This window comes from Neofelis nebulosa, chromosome 11 (genome assembly GCF_028018385.1).
Source record: "Neofelis nebulosa isolate mNeoNeb1 chromosome 11, mNeoNeb1.pri, whole genome shotgun sequence".
In the NCBI taxonomy this organism is placed as follows: domain Eukaryota; kingdom Metazoa; phylum Chordata; class Mammalia; order Carnivora; family Felidae; genus Neofelis; species Neofelis nebulosa.
This window is the reverse complement of record NC_080792.1, coordinates 76362657-76382377: the sequence shown is the minus strand read 5'-3', so window position 1 is coordinate 76382377 and position 19721 is coordinate 76362657. Positions and strand designations below refer to the sequence as shown.

The 19721-nt window shown below is 40.1% G+C and overlaps 1 long non-coding RNA gene across 1 annotated transcript in view; it reads left to right on the top strand.

Annotated features, from left to right (window-relative positions):
- Positions 1 to 19721, top strand: part of LOC131489133 (uncharacterized) — a 52205-nt gene that overhangs the window by 1323 nt on the left and 31161 nt on the right. The window contains exon 2 of the long non-coding RNA XR_009250408.1: positions 17241 to 17367. This is a non-coding gene — a long non-coding RNA (uncharacterized LOC131489133). The remainder of the gene's footprint in view (positions 1 to 17240; positions 17368 to 19721) is intronic.

The following is a 19721-nucleotide window of genomic DNA, read 5'->3' as shown; positions in this document are numbered from 1 at the left end:
ATGCACAGAGAACAAGACTAGTACTTTTTCTTCGTGGTTTAAGGTGGGGACAATTTTGTGAATACTGAGATAACAGCAGATTTAAATAATTTGATGTGAAAAAGATAGAAAGTATGCTGTGGAGTTAAGAGGAAGGGGTGATTTCTGGCCTAGAAAGGGACATTGTTTAAGGCCGAATGGAAGGGACCTCATTACCGACTCAAAATGCCTCAGAAGAAACCTCACACACACACACACACACCACTTCTCAGGCCTGTTCTTATCTTTGGTACGGTATTTCTTATTTTAGTTAATGGCCTCACTGCCCACTCATTTTGCCAAGCCTTTGGGAGTCATCCCCAACTCCTCCATGTTCTTTCTTTCTCCTGCACAACCAAGCATCAAATTCTGCTAAATTTATCTCCTAAATTTTGATAAAATCCTTCCCCCTCCCACCCCATGCCTATAATCATGTCAGCTTTTGCTTGACTTGTTGCTAGTCTTCTAACTTATCCTTCTACCTCTGATGTCTATCCCTAGTTGTCTTTCCAAAACTAATATCTTATCATCCTTTTTACCTTCACATTCAGTGTCTCCCTACCTGGAATGACATTTTATCAGAAGATAGAGTTTGTGAATTCCTGCTCACCCTGTAAGATGCAGCTCAAATATCGCCTCATCTGTAGTGTCTTCTCCAATTGCTCTAGGAAAGGTATAGGCTTTGCTAACCTTTTATGGATATCTCTATTAGAGCATTTATCAAAAACTATTGTGTGATTATTTCTGAGCTCTAAGCAGGAACTGGGTCTGATCTACTTTTGTGTCTACAGGGCTCTGGCACTCAATAAATGACTGGTGAAGGAATTAATTCTGATGGGATCAAGGACAGATTCATTAAGGTGGTGACATTTGAGCTGGACCTTGAAGCAGAAGTAGAAACTATTATTATTAGTTAAATTGCTTAATCCATCTTTCCCTATTGTTCAGTGACAGGTCATTCACACTAGGTCATTATAAACCAGGATTTCACAAATACAAAATGCTAACTTGAGAAGGATAAAAAAATATCATATTTAAATTTTTATATTTGCCTAATTTATTTTTCACTTTAAATAGTAAGACACTTCACTAGATCCTTCTGTGGTAATCATTAAAAAAGACTTTAAGCTCTGCCCTAGTTTCTTTCTGAAATACCTAGCCAAGTCCCAAAGGTTTTAACTACATGCAAGTGTACTAGAGTGAGGGAATCCTCCCTGTTTTGAAGACCATCTCTTTTTGTGGCAACATGGTGTGGTTTATGGATATATAAGCATTTGAGTTTATACAAACTTGAACAGGAAGAATGGAATATGCCACAACCTCAATATGGTGGTTATCTCTGGAGAAGGAGGTAGGGGAATGGGATAGAGGAATGGGCATTATCTGCTGATATATAATATTTAATTTTAAATTAAATATGTTTTAAAAAATATTTGAAGCATTAAAGCGCCATTTCCTGTCCAAAAAAAAAAAAAAAAAGATTTGTAGCATATGATATTAACATTTTAAAAATCTGGGTATTCATTATTATGCTTCTCCTTATATTTGAAATACTTTATTAAAAATTATTTTATAGAAAAGAGAGCCTTAGACCGGAGTCAGGAAATCTACAGGTTAGTCTGGGTTCAACCTTTACCTCAGTTTCCCTGTTATAAGAAAGGTAGGGGAGGGGAAGAGGCTGGGAAGACAGTTTACAGAGATGAACTAAGCCTTTCCTAATTCTAATAAAATATGATCCTAATATTTACATGCTTGTTTGTGACAGAAAAAGTTCATTATAGAGGCTGGTTTTATGGAAAGAGCACATTTGTTAAAAATGTATTAGTGTCTGTTTTTAGGTGTTAATTTTAAATTTACAATGTGCGTTAATTTTAATTCTTTTTTTTTTTTAAATTTTAGAGAGAGGATGAGCAGGGAAGAGACAAAGGGAGAGAGAGAAAGAGACAAAGAGGAAGAAAGAGAGAGAGAGAGAGAGAGAGAGAGAGAGAATCTTAAGTCTCCCCACTCCCATGCCAGGCTCGATCTCCCAACCATGAGACCATGACCTGAGCCAAAATCAAGAGTTGGATGCTCAACCACTCAACTGACTGAACCATGCAGGCACCCCCAATTAATTTTAATTCTTAAGGAAAGTGTTGAAGGTAGTGTGGCCTCTGCTCATCAACATTTGAAGGACTAAAATTTTATGATAATCATTGGTGAGCAATCTTTGCAAAGGCCATGACATGGAGATCCCACCTGTCCTCTTTTCTCCTGTGAGCCAGAGGCCTGATGATGCCATCATTTAGCACTTTACAGCACACACAAGCTTTTGCCTCTTTTTGTCCCATTTCCTCCTCCCAGTAATACTGTGAACTATGGGGCAAGTGTTCTTGGTATTTGTCAGATTTCCAAATTAAACGTGACACTTAGTAGAAATGAAAATACAGGAGATAATATTTCACTTGTAGTCATGGGGGAAAAATATCTGAGGTGACCCGATTTCTTTTTTTTTTTAATATTTTATTTATTTTTATTTTAGAGAGAGCAAGAGAGAGGGGGTAGAGGGAGAAAGAAAGAGAATCCCAGGCAGGCTGTATGCTCAGCACAGAGCCCAACACAGGGCTCAATCCCACAACTCTGGGACTGTGACCTGAGCCTAAATTAAGAGTTGGACACTCAACTGACTGAGCCATCAAGGCTCCTCGAGGTGACTTGATTTCTAAGTTACTTTCTAAAGGCCCAGTTTCTGTGTTACATTGTCTCTGCATGGTGTTCCTTCAGCTCATAAGTCACAGTTCTTTGTTTGCTAGGGTTCATTTTATCATCATTATTATTATTATCCTTGTGTAGACTTAAGTGTCTCACATGAAAGAGTTTTGGAATAGTATATCCAAGCTAACTGAAAATGGATTTTGTAGCAGAGCAGAGCCAGCTCAGCCAAAATGGTGATTTAGTAAGTTTCTTTGTCTGCCTTTAGTGGCCTGAACGTTTTCTTTTTTGTTTTGCTTTATCCTTTGTTTTACTTGCTTCTCCTCTCTTGACTAGCCATGTTCTTCCCTGCAAGGCCTTCTTTACTCATATTAAATTTGCATAATCCACTTTAATGTTAGTTGACCAACACTAAAATGCTCTGATCAACTCCATTTTAGTAAGGGACTCTTCAAACTCTGTAGAAGGAAACTCTGATGGTGGAAGTATCAGGAGAGGCCTTGAAAGAAATATTTAGATCAGGAAACCACATCCCTCAGATAACGTCATTCAATGGCCTCGATTTTTTTCTGGAATCCGGCCTATCTGATGCATCTTTTCCATTCCTATTGCTACTTATACATTCCTTGTACAGGCTTTTATCATTTCCTAAATTACTTCACCCAACTCATAATCAGTCTTTCTGCCTCTCAACTTCAATTTCCCCCTTGGCCTTGATTCCCAGTGATCTGTTTTTCAAGAGCACTCCATTAGTTTAGTCTGAAGTCCAAGAGAGCATGGAATAAAGCCCGTGATTTGACCTCATTTCATGCTGTCACTCTTCCCTACCCTACACTTTGGATTCCAGCATTGTCAAACTGCTTCTAGTTGTATATTCCGTATCATTTCATGCCTCTGTCTTTGTTCAGCTCCTTCTTCACTTGTATAGTTCTTACCCAAACCTTAAGATTCAAGTATCTCTTCAATAAAGCCTTTGCTGGCTCCTTCAGGCTTACCTAAGTTCCCATTTCTGTGTTGCCATAATATTCAATCTGTTAACTTTCTTGAGGATAGAGGTATGACATTTCTTTGAATCTACAGAGCTTCACATGTAACTGGAGCTCAATAAATGATTGTTGAACCAAATCGAACACCATATCAGTATTTATAAATGTTTATATTCACTTGATGAGTCCTTTTTACATATATAAACTCAGTACCTACTTATTTAGTCTGCTTTTTGAAAAGACCACAATTGGCTGTAGCAGATCCATAATCCTCTTCTTTCAGTAAGACTCTCAGCCTTTGCCCCCTGATCATCTAGGATACAAGTAGTCCAAATCCTGAGTGGCAACAACAGTAGATATTGGGGGAGGGAGTCCATCCTTGGGGGCTACTTCATATAGAAATCTTCTGTTTATGGGAAGTTGCTGGTTCAGTATGTCATAGTTCATCACTCTCTAATTAGCCTCCTGGTTCATATTTCTTTGTATTGAGAGTTTGGTGGGATCCTTGTCCATAACATTCTTGAATTATAGGTAATATGTTTCAGATCCCATTTTCAGAAAGTCCTAGCTATAGGTAACAGACAGCTGCCTACTTGTATTTTGAGAAACAGTACAGTGTAACAGAAAGAACATTGAATTGGGTATATAAATAGGTTCTAATCCTGGTTTTGCTACAATTGCAGCTTTAGGTGAATTACTTGATAGCACTTCCTAATCTGTTAATTTAAAGGTAGTGGACTAATTCTCAGAAATTCTATGATTTCGTTATTGCTAGAGCTTGGCATCTCTCAAGTATTGTAATAACTGCTTTCATTGAGGCTCCCCTCCCCTCTTTTTATGTGAATGGTGAGGGCAAGTAGAGCACACGTTGTCTAACACCTGGAGGAGAACTCCTTGGATATTAGCACCTTAAGGCCAGGACTGGGCCACATTTATATTGGAGTGCCATGGGTACAGTGGGGGCTGCACTGGACTTGGACAACCCTTGGACAACCCAAGGACTTGGGGTTCAACCCTGGTTCTATACTTTTTTTGGCTATGTAACCATAGACAAATCATGTCCTTTCTGGGCTTTAGTTTCTTTACTTATAAATGAGAATAACAAGGGGTGCCTGGGTGGCTCAGTTGGTTAAGTGTCCAACTCTTGATTTTGACTCAGGTCATGATCTCATGGTTTGTGAGATTGACCGCATTGAGCTCTGTGTGCTGACAGCGTGGAGCCTGCTTGGGATTCTTTCTCCCTTTCTGTCCATCCCCTGCTCATGCTGCTCTCTCTCTCTCAAAATAAGTAAACTTAAAAAAAATGAGGATAACATCCATTCCACTTCCTTTGATTTGAAACAAATAAGCTAAGTTGAAAAATCTTTAAAAATCTATACAGGAGCACCTGGGTAGCTCAACTGGTTAAGCATCCAACTCACAATCTCAGCTCAGGTTTTGATCTTAGGGTTGTGAAGTCAAGCCTTGTGTTGGCCTCCACACTGGGCATGAAGCCTACTTTAAAAAAAAGAAAAAAAAGGAAGAAAATCTACACAGTGTTATCTCTGTAAGATAATTTTTAAGATAATTATTTTTAATAAAGGAAAAGGGGTTGAATATAATATTCCCATGGGAAATCATAAATATACTATCCTTAATGTGCTGGATACTTGTCTTTGAGGTGTTTTTCCAGTGGTGATAATGCCTTTGCACTGAATCATTTATACTCTTTCCACCAGTTCTTCTGGTGATGAATAGTAAACATTTTAATGATGAGTAATTTTTGAGGAAGGCTGCGCTTTGAGGTCATGAAATAAAGCAATGCTGACTAGCCTAAGTTGAAATCCAGTACATGAACCATCACTAGTTTGTTAATCATTTAGGCTAGCAAACTAAGCACAGACTTGTGTATCATTAGGAATGCAAAATCCCAAGTTGACTTTTTGGGACCCAAATTTCATAAAGTATCCATGTGATAAATAAACCTTTTCTACCTCCTTCCCCACCACCCCCCCCGAAACAATTGCATAAACATGCAGTAGGCTTAGCAGCAAAACATGTGGCATTTAGAGATACTCAGTTGTCTATAAGCTCAATGTGATCCAACAATGTGGCTGCCACAAAAGCTGTTAAAGCCTTAGGCTGCATATTGAGAGGTGTAGTATCTAGAGCACACCTGAAATTTATCTAGCTCTGGGCTAGATACAAAGCATGTAAATCATCTTGAATACATCCGGAAAAGAAAGAGTGATGTTGGTGAGAACATTTAACAACCACAGATAGTCAAAGGCACTGGGAACATTAGCAAAAAAAAAAAAAAAAGCAAAGTCAGGAAGAATATTGTCACTTTATTCAGATTATCTGAAGGTGGCCACATAGATGCAAATATATTTGTTCCATTTGGCCCTAAGGAGAGGACCTGGAGTCAATGGATAGCAACTCAGGGAGGCATATTTCAGCCCAAAGCAGTTATTTCCAATAGGTGATCCAAAATGAAACAGGCTACCTCTGCAGACAATTAGTTCTCAGTGATTCTGGGTGTTCAAGTACAGTCTAGATGACCACTTGGTGGGAGTATTGTAGAAGAAAGGCAGTCATCAGATGGGTACTTGAACCACATGGTCCATGATTTGTGTATATTGCTTTAACATGAATGAAAACAAAACAACTTAGGCATATTAAATCCAAAAAAGCATACACAGACCATAGAATAATACAAGACAGCTTGGTATCTGAAGAAATGAAAGTCAACAAGTGTGTTTTACTGAAGAATCAGGTGATGAGAAGATTTTATTATTAATAGTAGTAGTAGTAGTGTGTTTGGTTTGGTTGTTTTTAAAGGAAAAGGACCATTTTTATTGCTAGTGTGAGTGGACCTAGATTCTAGGACATAATAGTGACTGGAGTTCTGGTCACAGAATCAGAGGAAACAACTGTCTTGCGGTTTTAAAGGTAATTTCTTTCTTTCTTTTTTATTTTTTTAGTTTACTTATTTTGAGAGAGAGAGAGAGAGAGAGAGATCAGGGGAGGGGCAGAGAGAGAAGGAGAGAGATAGAATCCCAAGTAGTCTCTGCACTGTCAGTGTAGAGCCTGATGTGGAGCTCGAACCCATGAACCGCAAGATCATGACTTGAGCCGAAGTTGGATGCCTAACCGACTGAGCCACCCAGCCGCCCCCATAAAGAGTAATTTCAACTTGGAAATGGTTGGGGCTCAGAGTGGAAAAACACTATCTGGGGGTTAAGAGACCAAGCAAGTACACAGCTATACACACAGCCTATGGGTGAACCAAGTATACAGAAAGAATTAGATATTTGTGAAGCCAAGCCAAATGCATTTGTGTTCTGTACTTTATTTGCCATCTTAGATACTGGTATCTCAAAATCCTAACACTGAAGCAAAGTAGATTTTGTGTTCTGAGAGGCTGTAATGTGTGCTAATGATCCATCATGGAGGGCTTGCAGTACTGTTATAAGATACCAGTCTCTTTGCCCCACCAGGAACCTTACCACTGGCAAGTCCTGCCCTTAGTCCCAGGATCTGAATCCTACTTCATATCTCAACCTTGCTGCTAGCCCTGTTTGAATGAATGCCCCAAATTAAATAACTAGTCTACCTGTTTGAGGCATTAAGCCCTCCTGCACTTCAGCTCAGTACTTGAAACTACATTTTTTCTCTTTAAACTCAGGTCTTTCTCTGGCATCTCAGTCACCGTCCCCTTTTAAACTTGGCACTGCCAAAGACTTGAATCTAGATTTTGAGTCTCACTCTGGTTGCTGAGCCCTACTAGTTCTTGCCAGACTCTAACATGATCTACTGCCTTGACCACCAACTGCTAAATCTCAAGTCCCCAGAGCCTTATCTTTGGGTCTCTGTGGGTGCTGTAGGTAAAGGCTTCAGTTTGCTAAGAATCAGGGCCCCCTTCATCACCATGAGCCTTTCTTACCATCCCAGGTTTCTCCCTGATTAAGGGAGTTGGTCTGACCATGCCATCTACACTTGAGGAGCCAAACCAATACTAGCCTGTGCTGGAGTAATCCATAGAAGCCCATCTTCCATACTCAGCCTCTACAGCTACTAGCCAACAAGAGCTTCCTGAACCTGGTATCATGTGTTCTGCTGGACTTTGGGGCTGTGCTTCTGGGCTCCCCTGCCCCATCTCTGTTAACCTAATAACTGGGTACTTTTCCTGTCTGGACTTTAAAGAGTTAGTTTTAGCAGTCCATGGAGAGCTGTATAGCTTGTCTCACAAGGATCTTAAAGGTGCTTAATATTTGTTCTCTTCATTGGTTAGTTTTATAAACATGTGTTGAATGTGCCAGACATTGTGCTAGGCACTGGGGTGAAACATGAATAAGTTTTGGTGCTTGTTTTCATCATCATAATAATAGCCGTATAGAAATTTCTGGAGCACCTGCTATGTACCAGGCACTGTGGTAGGCCTCTAAGAGACAGACTTTATAGGGTATGGAAGGTGAGCTGTAACGGGGCAGGAGGAAAAGCTGGGTAGTTTGTATTATATACATAAGGCTCCAGTGCTTGATAAACAATAGCTGTGTTTATAATATTATGTGATAACATTACTGAAAGTGCCACACAGGTCCAGAGGTGGGAGAACAAACATCTGAGCCGGAAGGATGTGTGGAGGACACAGGAAGGTCAATCCAAAAAAAGAAAAAGCAAGACTGCAAGCAGAAAACGGTGACCATTGCAGAGTAGCCAGTCTGTCTGGAACACCAGAGTAGATAAAGCATTGCGCTGCATCAGTGTATGGAAAGATGTCTGGAGAGTTCTAGATAGATGTGTGCTAAAGAGAGATTTTAGCCATGAAACCATTAACCATATTCACAAGAGAAAATGACTGCGTGAAATTGTAAAAACCGGAAGGATCAGACAAGCCTGAAAATTATCCAATTAAAGGAAGGAAGATTGCAGACTGCTTAGTCACCTGAAGAGAGAGAGTAGACCTTACAAAATGAGAGGAGATGATTACATCACTTAAGCGAGCATTGATCAACATGGTTGGCAGGACAAGTGGAAATGTTTTTCTCTTAAATAATTCAAGCCTGCTGGCTTCCAATTCAGTTTAAGATAGTATAAACGTCTGCTATATATAAATGTGTATGGCATTCCAGTGGTGAATGAGTAGAATTTAAAAGAGGAATAAGTAAAACTTACTGTCTGTTTTCAACTGAGTGCTCATGAATAAAACCCCTGATGGTAAATACACAATAGCTTTCAGTTGAACACATTATATAACGACAAGGAAATAGTATTTGCTTGTTGACCCGACTATAACATACTTAAGCCATATAGTAATAATATAATCAGAGGGTGTCAGGTCTGATGATTTAAAAACATTTCTATTTCTAATGTGTATTTCTATAAGGTAGACTTAATTCAAGTTCTATGACAAATTTTCATGGCTGGTTGTTTATATTTTCATGAATTGATAGGTTATAGAAAGCAGTGGGAAAACAAATGAAATTAAAAGAGTATTAAAAGTTATGGCTACGGTGCACCTGGGTGGCTCAGTCAGTTAAGTGTTGACTCTTGATTTCAGCTCAGGTCATGATCCCAGGGTTGTGGGATTGAGCCCTGTGTAGGGCTCCATGCTGAGTATGGAACCTGGTTAAGGTTCTCTCTCACTCTTCCTGTGCCCCTTCCCCACTCACATGTGTGCTCGCTGTCTCTCACTCTCTCTCTCAAAAAAAAAAAAAAAAAAAAAAGAAGAAGAAAAAGTTTAGGGGTGCCTGTATGGCTCAGTCAATTAAGCATCTGACTCTTGATTTCAGCTCAGGTCATGATCTCACAGCACGTGAGTTGGAGCCCTGTGTTAGACTCTGCATTGACGGCGTGGAGCCTGCTTGAGATTCTCTCTCTCTCTCTCTCTCTCTCTCTCTCTCTCTCTCTCTCTCTCTCTTTGCCCCTACTCCCCACTCATGCACCTGCTTTCTTGCTCTCTCATAAATAAATAAACATTAAAGTTATGGCTACATGAGATGAGATTATATTAGTGTTGCTATCCTTTAAATAACTTTACCATTCATTGGGAAACAGTGCTCTTATTTTTTTTCTAAAAAGACTCTTTAAAAAAATTTTTTTAAATGTTTATTTATTTTTCAGAGAGAGAGACAGAGCACGTGCAGGGGAGAGGTAGAGAGAAACAGAGACACAGGATCCAAAGCAGGCTCCAGGCTCTGAGCTGTCAAGCGGGGCTTGAACTCAAGAACTACGAGATCATGACCTGAGTCAAGGTTGGCACTCAACCGACTGAGCCACCCAGGCACCCCAACAGTGCTCTTATTTTATTGGAAGCAGAACAGTATGGTAACAAAATTATAAGTTTTTAACGTCCTGGCAGTGCTATCTATTAGTTTTATAACTAATAAAAGTTACTTTTCTGTACCTTCTTTTCCTATTCTTTCACATGAGATGATAGTACTTAGGTGTATGGCTGCTTCAAAGGTTAAATGAAAAGCAGATCTGTAAAATAATTAGCAATACAATGCCTAGTTCTCAGTAAGGGCAACCCTTCCCCACAGTGATTTTGTCACTCCTCAGGATATTTGGAAAGCCTCTTCCATCCCTACAGAGTCTGTGGCACAACCTCTGGAATAATCTTAATGCTGATGCTCAAGAAATCTAGTTTGGGTTGTTTTGTTTTGTTTTGTTTTGTTTAGCGTTTCAAGGAGGGGAGGTTGAAGGAAGATTTTATTTTTGAAAAACCAAAAACAAGAAAAATTAACTCAAAGCTAAGTTATTGGGTGATCAAATTTGAGATGTTAGCAAAGTGTGTCAATAAAATTTGGGTTGTAGACGGACCCTGAAAGCAACTCCAGAACAGAGAATTTCCAGAGAAGTGTTGAACAAAAACAGCGTTTGTGTAATCAGTTTCAGATAGATAAGTTCTTGTATGTTTAAATGTCAGCTTTATTTTATTATAATCATACCTCATTTCTGTGGAAAGTGATGCAAAACAGCATTGATAATAGAGACTAGCAGAGTGTGAAGAGAAAATAAAACTGTAGCAAATACATAGAGGCCATCCTACTGGCATAGAGTTAATTAAAATGTTTAAAAATTCTATCTTTATATACAACTCAAGCCTGGGTACAAACAATTTTAAAAGTCACATTTCTAAATCTAACTATAGTAAGACCTATTACATTATCTCAGAGGAGAACAGTCCTACTTTGTCTTCAACTCAGTATGCCTTCAAATGAAGATACCTTTCTCTTTTTAAAAAAAACTTTTTTAGTAATTAATTTATTTAGAGAGAGACAGAGAGTGAGTGGGGGAGGGGCAGAGAGAAGGAGAGAGAGAGAATCCCAAGTAGGCTCCACAAGCTCAGCACAGAGCCTGATGTGGGGCTCAAACTCGTGAACCACGAGATCATGACCTGAGCTCAAACCAAGAGTCAGATACTTAACCAACTGAGCCACAGGCACCCTGTGGTTACTAACATCCTCCTTTCAGCTTCCCAGACTTAAAAAAACTTCAGTGTAGGGGCACCTGGCTGGCTTAGTAGATGGAGTACGTTCCTCTTGATCTCAGGGTTATGAGTTCAACCCCCACATTGGGTGTAGAGATTACTTATAAATAAAATATTACCCCCCCCAAAAAAAAGAAAGAAAAGAAAAGAAAGAAAACTTAAGTCTGATTCTTATTTCTTTTTCAAATCATTTTTAAAGTTTATTTATTTATTCTGAGAGGGAGCGACAGACTGAAAGCAGGGGAGAGGCAGAGGGAGAGAGAATTCCAAGCAAGCTCCACACTCAGCACGGAGCCCAGGGTGGGTCTCGATCCCACAACCATGAGATCATGACCTGAGCTGAAATCAAGAGCCGGTTGCTCAACCGACTGAGCCACCCAGGTGCCCCCTGATTCTTTTTTCTTACATTAAACCTGTTACTATCCTTTCTGCCTTTGAAATGTCTTGCATTCTGCCCCTTTTTCAGTCTTACTTTATCCACCATCATCACCTTCTTGGCTGGAGCTGGCCTGGATCACCGTATTCTCTAGGAAGCTCATTTCTCTGATTTCTTTTGTCTCCTAATAGAGCTGTTTTAGATTATTTTTCCTAAAATAACACTCCCATCGTATGTATGTATTTGTTACAAGACCTAACACATTGATTTATAAGTAATTATTTATGAGGTACTAATTTGAGTACCCGAGTACCCGTCTCTGCTTGGATTTTGATATCTTTGAAAGCAGGAACTATGTTACTTATCTGTGCCAACAGTGCTTATTACACAGCGGTATGGCCCCAATTAAGTTATTTACCTACTCTGTGCTTCATTTTCTCATCTGTAAAATGGTGAGAATAGTATCTATCCCAAAGCTCTGCTGCATTGAAAGAGCATGTGTGTATCAAAAGGTAGCTTTTGTGTTATGATAGCTTTTGTGTATGGTTGCTTTTGCATTATTGGAGCACTCAAAAACAGTTACAGCTTTCTTATTTGAGGCAAACTCCTTTTTTCCTGACTCTTGAGGGTCTCTGTTTTCTGGACCACCTTATCTCTCCAGGTTGGTCTCATTGTCCCCCAACATAATCTCCCATCTCCCCATTAGGTCACACTCCTTTTTGTCCAGCCAATGCTCGGTGCTATTTACCATACCATTTCCATCCTGGAGCATCCTGCTCCTTCCACTGTCCCCTTGCAAACCCCACCCATCCTTTTTTTTTTTTTTTTTTTTTTTTAATTTATTTTTGGGACAGAGAGAGACAGAGCATGAACGGGGCAGGGGCAGAGAGAGAGGGAGACACAGAATCGGAAGCAGGCTCCAGGCTCCGAGCCATCAGCCCAGAGCCTGACGCGGGGCTCGAACTCACGGACCGCGAGATGGTGACCTGGCTGAAGTCGGACGCTTAACCGACTGCGCCACCCAGGCGCCCCCCCACCCATCCTTTAAGGTCCTCAGGAACTCTCTCCTCCTGTGTGAGGTCTTCACCAGAAGTCCACCTTACACCCACCTTTTTCTTCTGAGCTACTCTGGCATTTGCAGTTTGTATCTCAGTTTATGTACTTAATACTGTAGTTTCTTATGTTTATTTTGTCTCTCCAAAAAGAATATAGGCTCCTAGACGATAAGGAGTATATTATATTTCTTTCATATTCTCTACTATCCATGGCATTGTTCTGGGGTTGTATTCATTCATTTAATAAGCTTTTTTAATGCACATTTAATGACTCTAGTAGGCAGTGGGATATGATATTAATAAGAGATGCCTCCATTCTAATGGGGAGCTAGAGATATAAATATTCAGGATTTTCTATGGTCAGTGCTAAGGAAGATTTTAGAGCAGATGATTAATGCTCAGATCTATTAATTAGGTAAATCACAGATCTGAGCAGAGGGTGAGCTGGGTGGGTGACTGGAAGCAAGGGCTTCCAGTTTAGAGCATTAGCTGTGGCATGACAAAGGCCTGAACTTAGCACTGTACGTAGAGAGGGTGAATTTAGGAAATATTGTGGGAATAAAAGGGATTTGTGACTACTTAAATATAGAATATGGAGGATAGAAAATACATCCAAGATAACTCAGGCTTCTCACTTGAACATTAGTTTGATGGTGCAACCGTTTGGGAAACAAGAGCCATGAGGGGGGGAAAAAGTGAATTTGGAGATTTAGATACCTATGGAACCTCCAAAGAGATACCCTGTGATCTGGAGTAAATAGTGGTGGTTGAATCCATGGGAGTGGAAGAGAGCACCTGGACACAGGATGCAGAAAGATGAGAGGTTGAAAGTGACTGAGACAGCAATGTTCACAGAAGTCAGAGGAGATGCAGAAATGAGCAGGCCACTCAAGGTCAGAGTGCCAAGCAGTTGTTAATGCTCCAGGGGTCAATTCACAAGTGTGTATTGAATTTAGAGTTTGGGAGAGCACTGAAATGGACTAAGCTGTCCCTAGCAGTTCAATATATAGTGGCCAAAATGAATTGAATTGGGAGAAGGAAGGGCCAACTGTGAGGATAAACGTTCAATAAGCTTGGAATGACAAGAAGGAGAAAGAACAGTTCATTGAGGATGAAATCTGGCTATTTGAAAAAATGAAGCTCTTTTGAATGTTTTTTTGTGAAAAAAAAGGGAAGGAGCCAGAAGGTGGAGAAGGCAGTGTCTGTTGTGTGCTGGGCTATCTACAAACCCTTTCACACATTCTTTGTTTCCATTCTCATCATCACCTTGAAGTGGGATCTCCTGTCCACTTGACATATGGGGCTTGGCATGGCTAACTAACTTACCCAGAGGGGTGAGGATTTGTTGGACTACAAAGACCAAATACTTTCCACCACATGTTACTGTTTCCAGGCCTTTCTCACTCCTTTAAAATTTGTTGGTTCAGATTTAGAAGGAGGTGGGAAGGAATGGGGCCAATGTCATTGTATAGAGACTGCCTCAGGAGCAGTAAGAATACTATCGCCATGACAAGAGGCAGGATGTAAAGAAGAATCTGAACAGAGTAAGGCCTGGAGATGGACACAGGGAGCTGAGGGGACATACCAAGCCTAAGTTGATCGTCTCCTAAGAAGGGGGAGCAGAAGAGGGTAGAGCGAGGATATAAAACACTAACTGGATGATTGACAATTAGAAATCATCACTGAATAGCAGTGTTTAAAGTACTTTGGTAAAAGAAGGGAAAGTTGGTTAAAGATTTTAAAGATTTTTTTATCCTATCTGAAAATGCTTTCACTTTCTTGGGATTTAAAAAAAGGAGAAAGCAAAAAGGAGCCAAGTTAAAAAAAAAAAAAACAACTTTCTAAAAAGGGGTAGGAAGAATTAGAGGATCACTATATGGTAGAAAAACTATATGAAAGTATTTTTATGTTTATATAAATTTAAGTTCCATTCCCTAAAGAATAAGTGATAAAATATCAAAGAACTCCAGATTCTTAAGATGATGCAGAGAACCCAAGGCCTTCTGATATAACAGAGAACACTGAACCCTGGTGTGAAGAGCCTTCCTCGAATCCTGGCTTTGTCACTAGGTAATTCCCATCATCCTCTAGGTCTGTTTTCTCAGCTGCAAAATCTAGGGGTTGATCTATGATATCTGAAGTGCTTTTGAGCTCGGAATAACTGTGCTGGTGTTTGGATGCAGCATAACATAATAGTTAGGAGCACAGACTTTGGGAGTCAGGATGCTACAGTATCTCAGCACCTCACACCCAAGTTGTACAACAGTAGGCAAGTGATTAGCCTCTCTGGGCCTCAGTTTCCTTATCTGTCAACTAGGGATACTAATAGTGAGTAACCTACTAAGCGGTTATGAGGATTCAATGAAAAAAATCTATAAAAAGTGCCTGAGAACAGTAAGTACTAGAGAAATAGAAGCTATTATAGTTATAGCCTGTTATAGATGCTGTTATTCTGATACTCTTGCCACCACTGAGATCACACAGTTGCACCTACGTGTGGTTGCAAGGAACAGAAGGTAAATGGAATTAACCAATTGGAGTGTGCCAGGTTCCCCTTTTGGGAAAGGAATGAAAGGAATCTTCAAAGATCTGAGTGGTCAGGACCTCTGAGTTATGATTCAGCCACAGTCAACTGTCAAATTTTCCCACAGCTCAGTGGAAAGTCACTGAAGACTCCGTGAAAACAGTGCCACCCCTCCTTCAGTGTTTCTCTGCTAGGACATGCTGCTGACTCTGGAGGTCTGACTGGATCAGTGTTCCAGCAGGGAGAGGATAGGATCTAAGCAGGCTTGGTAGATTTACCAACCCAAGTACTAAGCATCTGCAAGTGCTTCTGATGTGCCAACAGTGTTGCAAGTCTCAAGCCTGTGAGACTTTGTTGTCACCCAACTGTGGGGCACCATTGTTGTGGGTGTATGGATTGTTTTTCCAGGCAGGAACAATGATGTAGTGAGGGTCACAGTTTCTTTCAGAATTTGGAATCTCAGGTCTCCATTCCCTGTGCCTTTCTCTGTGTGTAAAGTTAAGATTATGGACACCACCTTGAGAGAGAGCACATATTAGTGATAGTCACTAAGATTTTAAAGTTTTCTCAAATTACCCCAGCAGATGGGGTGCCTGGGTGGCTCAGTCATTTAAGTGCCTGACTTTGGCTCAGGTCATGATCTCAAGCCTTGAAGCCTGGTGAGTTCAAGCCTTGTGTTGGGCTCTGTGCTGACAGCTCAGAGGCTGGAGCCTGCTTCTGATTATGTGTCTCCCTCTCTCTCTGTCCCTTCCCTGCTCGCACTCTGTCTGTCTGTCTGTCTGTCTGTCTCTCTCTCTCAAAAGTAAATAAACATTAAAAAATTTTTTTTAAATTACCCCAGAATTAATGTCCATTAATGTAACTGGACATAGTTTAAACAAAAGTGGAAACACTCACACATTTGCTTATAGTTCTAACATCTTTTGAAATCTTCTTATGTCACTTTCTCAAATTTGAGTTCATGATCCCTTTTGTTGAGTGTTTCTCCGCCTTCCTCTTTTTAGTCTTGCAGAGGAAACCTGCAGCGAGTCCTGCCCTGTGATGTTCAAGTAACTGTTGGTGACCTGCTAAAGCTCTTTTTACTTCTTATGTTTGCACTTTCAAGAGTGGACATGGTATGGTGCAAAGCTAGTTTGGATTTTTCCCTGCATTGAGGCCTACTCAATACAGGAATAGACTTTAAAACCTAGGTCTTTTGTCTAGGTGGGAACCTCTTGTAGCTGACCCAGGACCAGATCCTAGATGCCATTCACCAGACATTGGTCATCATAACACACCTTTTAATAGCATTTTAGGGGCCCTGGCATCTTCACTCTGAAAATTTCTGCTCTTAGCCTCACCATTTCTCTGTGTACTTTTTTGTCTTTAGGTAGATCACTAGGGTCTCTGCCCTTTGCAGAATAATCTACTCCATGGTATTTGAAATGACATACAACATCTTTATAGATAAAGATACTGAAGCCCAAAAAAAGATAATTGACTTGCCCAAGTTCATACACACATTAATAGAGGTCAAGCCCAGAATGCTGACTTCTCTGAATCCTGCTCTGTACTGAATCTGTTAAATTAGTGAGCATCTGGGGTGCCTGGGTGGCTCAGTCGGTTGAGCGTCCGACTTCGGCTCAGGTCACGATCTCGCGGTCCGCGGGTTCGAGCCCCACATTGGGCTCTGGGCTGATGGCTCGGAGCCTGGAGCCTGCTTCCGATTCTGTGTTTCCCTCTCTCTCTGCCCCTCCCCCATTCATGCTGTGTTTCTCTCTGTCTGAAAAATAAATGTTAAAAAAATTAAAAAAAAAATTAGTGAGCATCTTCTTTTAAAGGAGGGGTTAGGATGAGTGAAGGGAATGAGACTCAATGAAGAAAGGATAGGGCTGAAGCATAGAACCCAGGCAGAGAGAGGGCTCTGGTTAAGCAGAAGGCCCAGGCAAGCAGTGGGTAACTGGTTATAGGTGGTTAGAGGAGATGCCACAGGGTGAGAAAAAGGCACAGAGAGAGTTGAGAGACCACCACTGCTTGTCCTACTTGAAAATCTCACCCAGCCAAACAGATACAAATACCCCTCTAGAACTTACTATTTCTACAGCTGTGAAATAACTGCTGCTTATCTTTCCTCCAGGAGATTCCTTGGAATGAAACCAATGGGAGATCAGGGTTTGGGAGAGTCTCATCAGAGCAGATGGGCCAGCAGCAGCCAGAAAGCTTGTTGCCTTTGGCTGAGAGCACCATCCTGGATCTGACGTCTTGTGAGTAAACCCCAGCAGGCTCAGCCTTAGGCCAGAGTGAAGTTGGCCTGCTTCTCCTTGAAGAGGAACCTAATGTACTCCCACATCTTCCCTCCCCTCTTGTTGATGTGAAAATCACATTCCCAGAGAGCTCTTCAACTTAAAGCCATGTTGCCCATTAACAGCCCTTGGGAGGATGGCTTCTTAGTGCTTTTGGTCCCTTGGTATATTTGAAAGTATGCTGCATGAACGATCAGGAGGCCTGGGTTCTGGTTCTTACCCAACCACAGTTTTTCTTGGGGCCTTAAGCAAATTTTTCCTCCCTAGGCCACAGTTTTTCCTAGCTATAAGGTTGTTTATAATAACAATAGTTTCCATTTAGGAAATATTCATTTTTATGTGCAACATATAATTTCATAGAATTCTTTCAATAATCAGTCCTATGAGATAGGCACTGTTATTGTCCCATCTTACAGATAAGAAAACTGAGGCTTAAGAATTCTCATCCCCTAAACATCCTATTCAAATCTCTAGCCCCCACCCCTGGCCAACACTCCTTTCTCTGCTTTATTTTAGCTATAGCACTTAGTTCCACATGAAATACTATATATTTTACTTTTTTGTTTGCCCTTTCCCCCTACAAAACTGTAAGCTCCATTAAGGAATGGATTTTGTCTTTATGTTGTTGTTGCTCATTTGCTGTGTTTCCTGGGCTTAGAATAGCGCCTGGCACATGGTAGGCACTCAAATATTGGTTGAATGAATAAAATGGATGAATGATTTCTTGGTAGGAGTATAAATTGGACTCTATAGAAGTCAATTTTGCAATGTTAATTTTCTTTTTTTTTAAGAAAAAGCTCCACACTGGGTATATCCAACATGGGGCTTGAACTCATGACCCTGAGATCAAGAGTCAGATGTTTAACTGACTGAGCCACCCAGGCACCCCTAGAGAATATACTCTTATGGTACACTTGTTTTTTTCTTTGTTTTTTGTTTTTTATGTGTTTTTTAGTGGATACACATTTTTATTTTTATTTATGTATTTAATTTGGCACACTATTGTCTTTTAAGTTTCTCTTTTCAGCAATCTTACTGAGATACAAGTTACATATCATATCATTCACCCATTTAAATCATTTATATTCGTTTATTAAAAAAAATTTTTTTAGTGTTTATTTTTGAGAGAGATAGAGCATGAGCGGGAAGCGCAGAGATAGAGGGAGATACAAAATCTGAAGCAGGCTCCAGGGTCTAAGCTGTCAGCAAAGATCATAATGCGGGGCTCAAACCCATGAACTGCAGGATCATGACCTGAGCCGAAGTCAGATGCTGTTTTGTTGTTTTTTTTTTTTAATTTTTTAAATGTTTATTTATTTTTGAGAGGGAGAGAATATGAGCAGGGGAGGGGCAGAGAAAGACACAGACACAGAATCTAAAGCATGCTCCAGGCTCTGAACGGTCAGCATAGAGCCCAACACGGGCTCAAACTCACCAGCCATGAGATCATGACCTAAGCCAAAGCTGAATGCTTAACTGACTGAGCCACCCAGGTGCCCCCTCCATTTAAATTATTTAATTCAGTGGTTTTGCTATATTACATTATTAATTTTTTTTAATTGTGGTAAAATATGTATAATATAAAATTTTCCATTTAAACCATTTTAAGCATATAATCAGCAGCATTAATTACATTCACAAAGTTGTACAACCATCACTACCTTTTCCAAAACTTTTTTACCCCCCAAACAAAAACTCTGTAACCATCATAATAGTCTTTTGTAATGTTTGATTTTTAAAAATCTGTGCATGTGTTACTTTTTTATTCTAAAAACTAATTTAAAAAAGAAAGTAAGTCAGGCTTAGAAATTTAATAACTTGTCCAAAATTCCATAGCTCAAAAACAAAAAAAAACACAACAAAAAATTCCATAGCTCATATTCCGTGGCAGCAACCACCAGTTTAAAAATGAAATAATAAAAATTCTTACAAGAATCAGATTTTAATCATCTTTCTGGTTACTGTAAGGGGTGTTAGATATAATCTAACCCCTTAGTTTTACAAATGAGATAACAGACTCAGAAGTAAGATAGCCATCCCAAGTCAGGATGTGCATCAGAAGCAGGCCTCCTAATCTAAGGGATGGTGTTCAGAGTGGGTCACAGAAGAGGTCTCTTGCCCTTGACAAAAAGTGAGGCTTGAATCCCTCCTGCCCAAAAGGGATTTAAGAATCTCCCACTTTAGATCATTCTTGTATGTACCCTGTACCATACTGCCTTACTCATAGGGGATAAGGCCATTGTACCCTGATACCATTGTTTCTGTTCATCTGAAACCATGTAGCAATCCTTTAGCACATATCTCAATTTTTACTT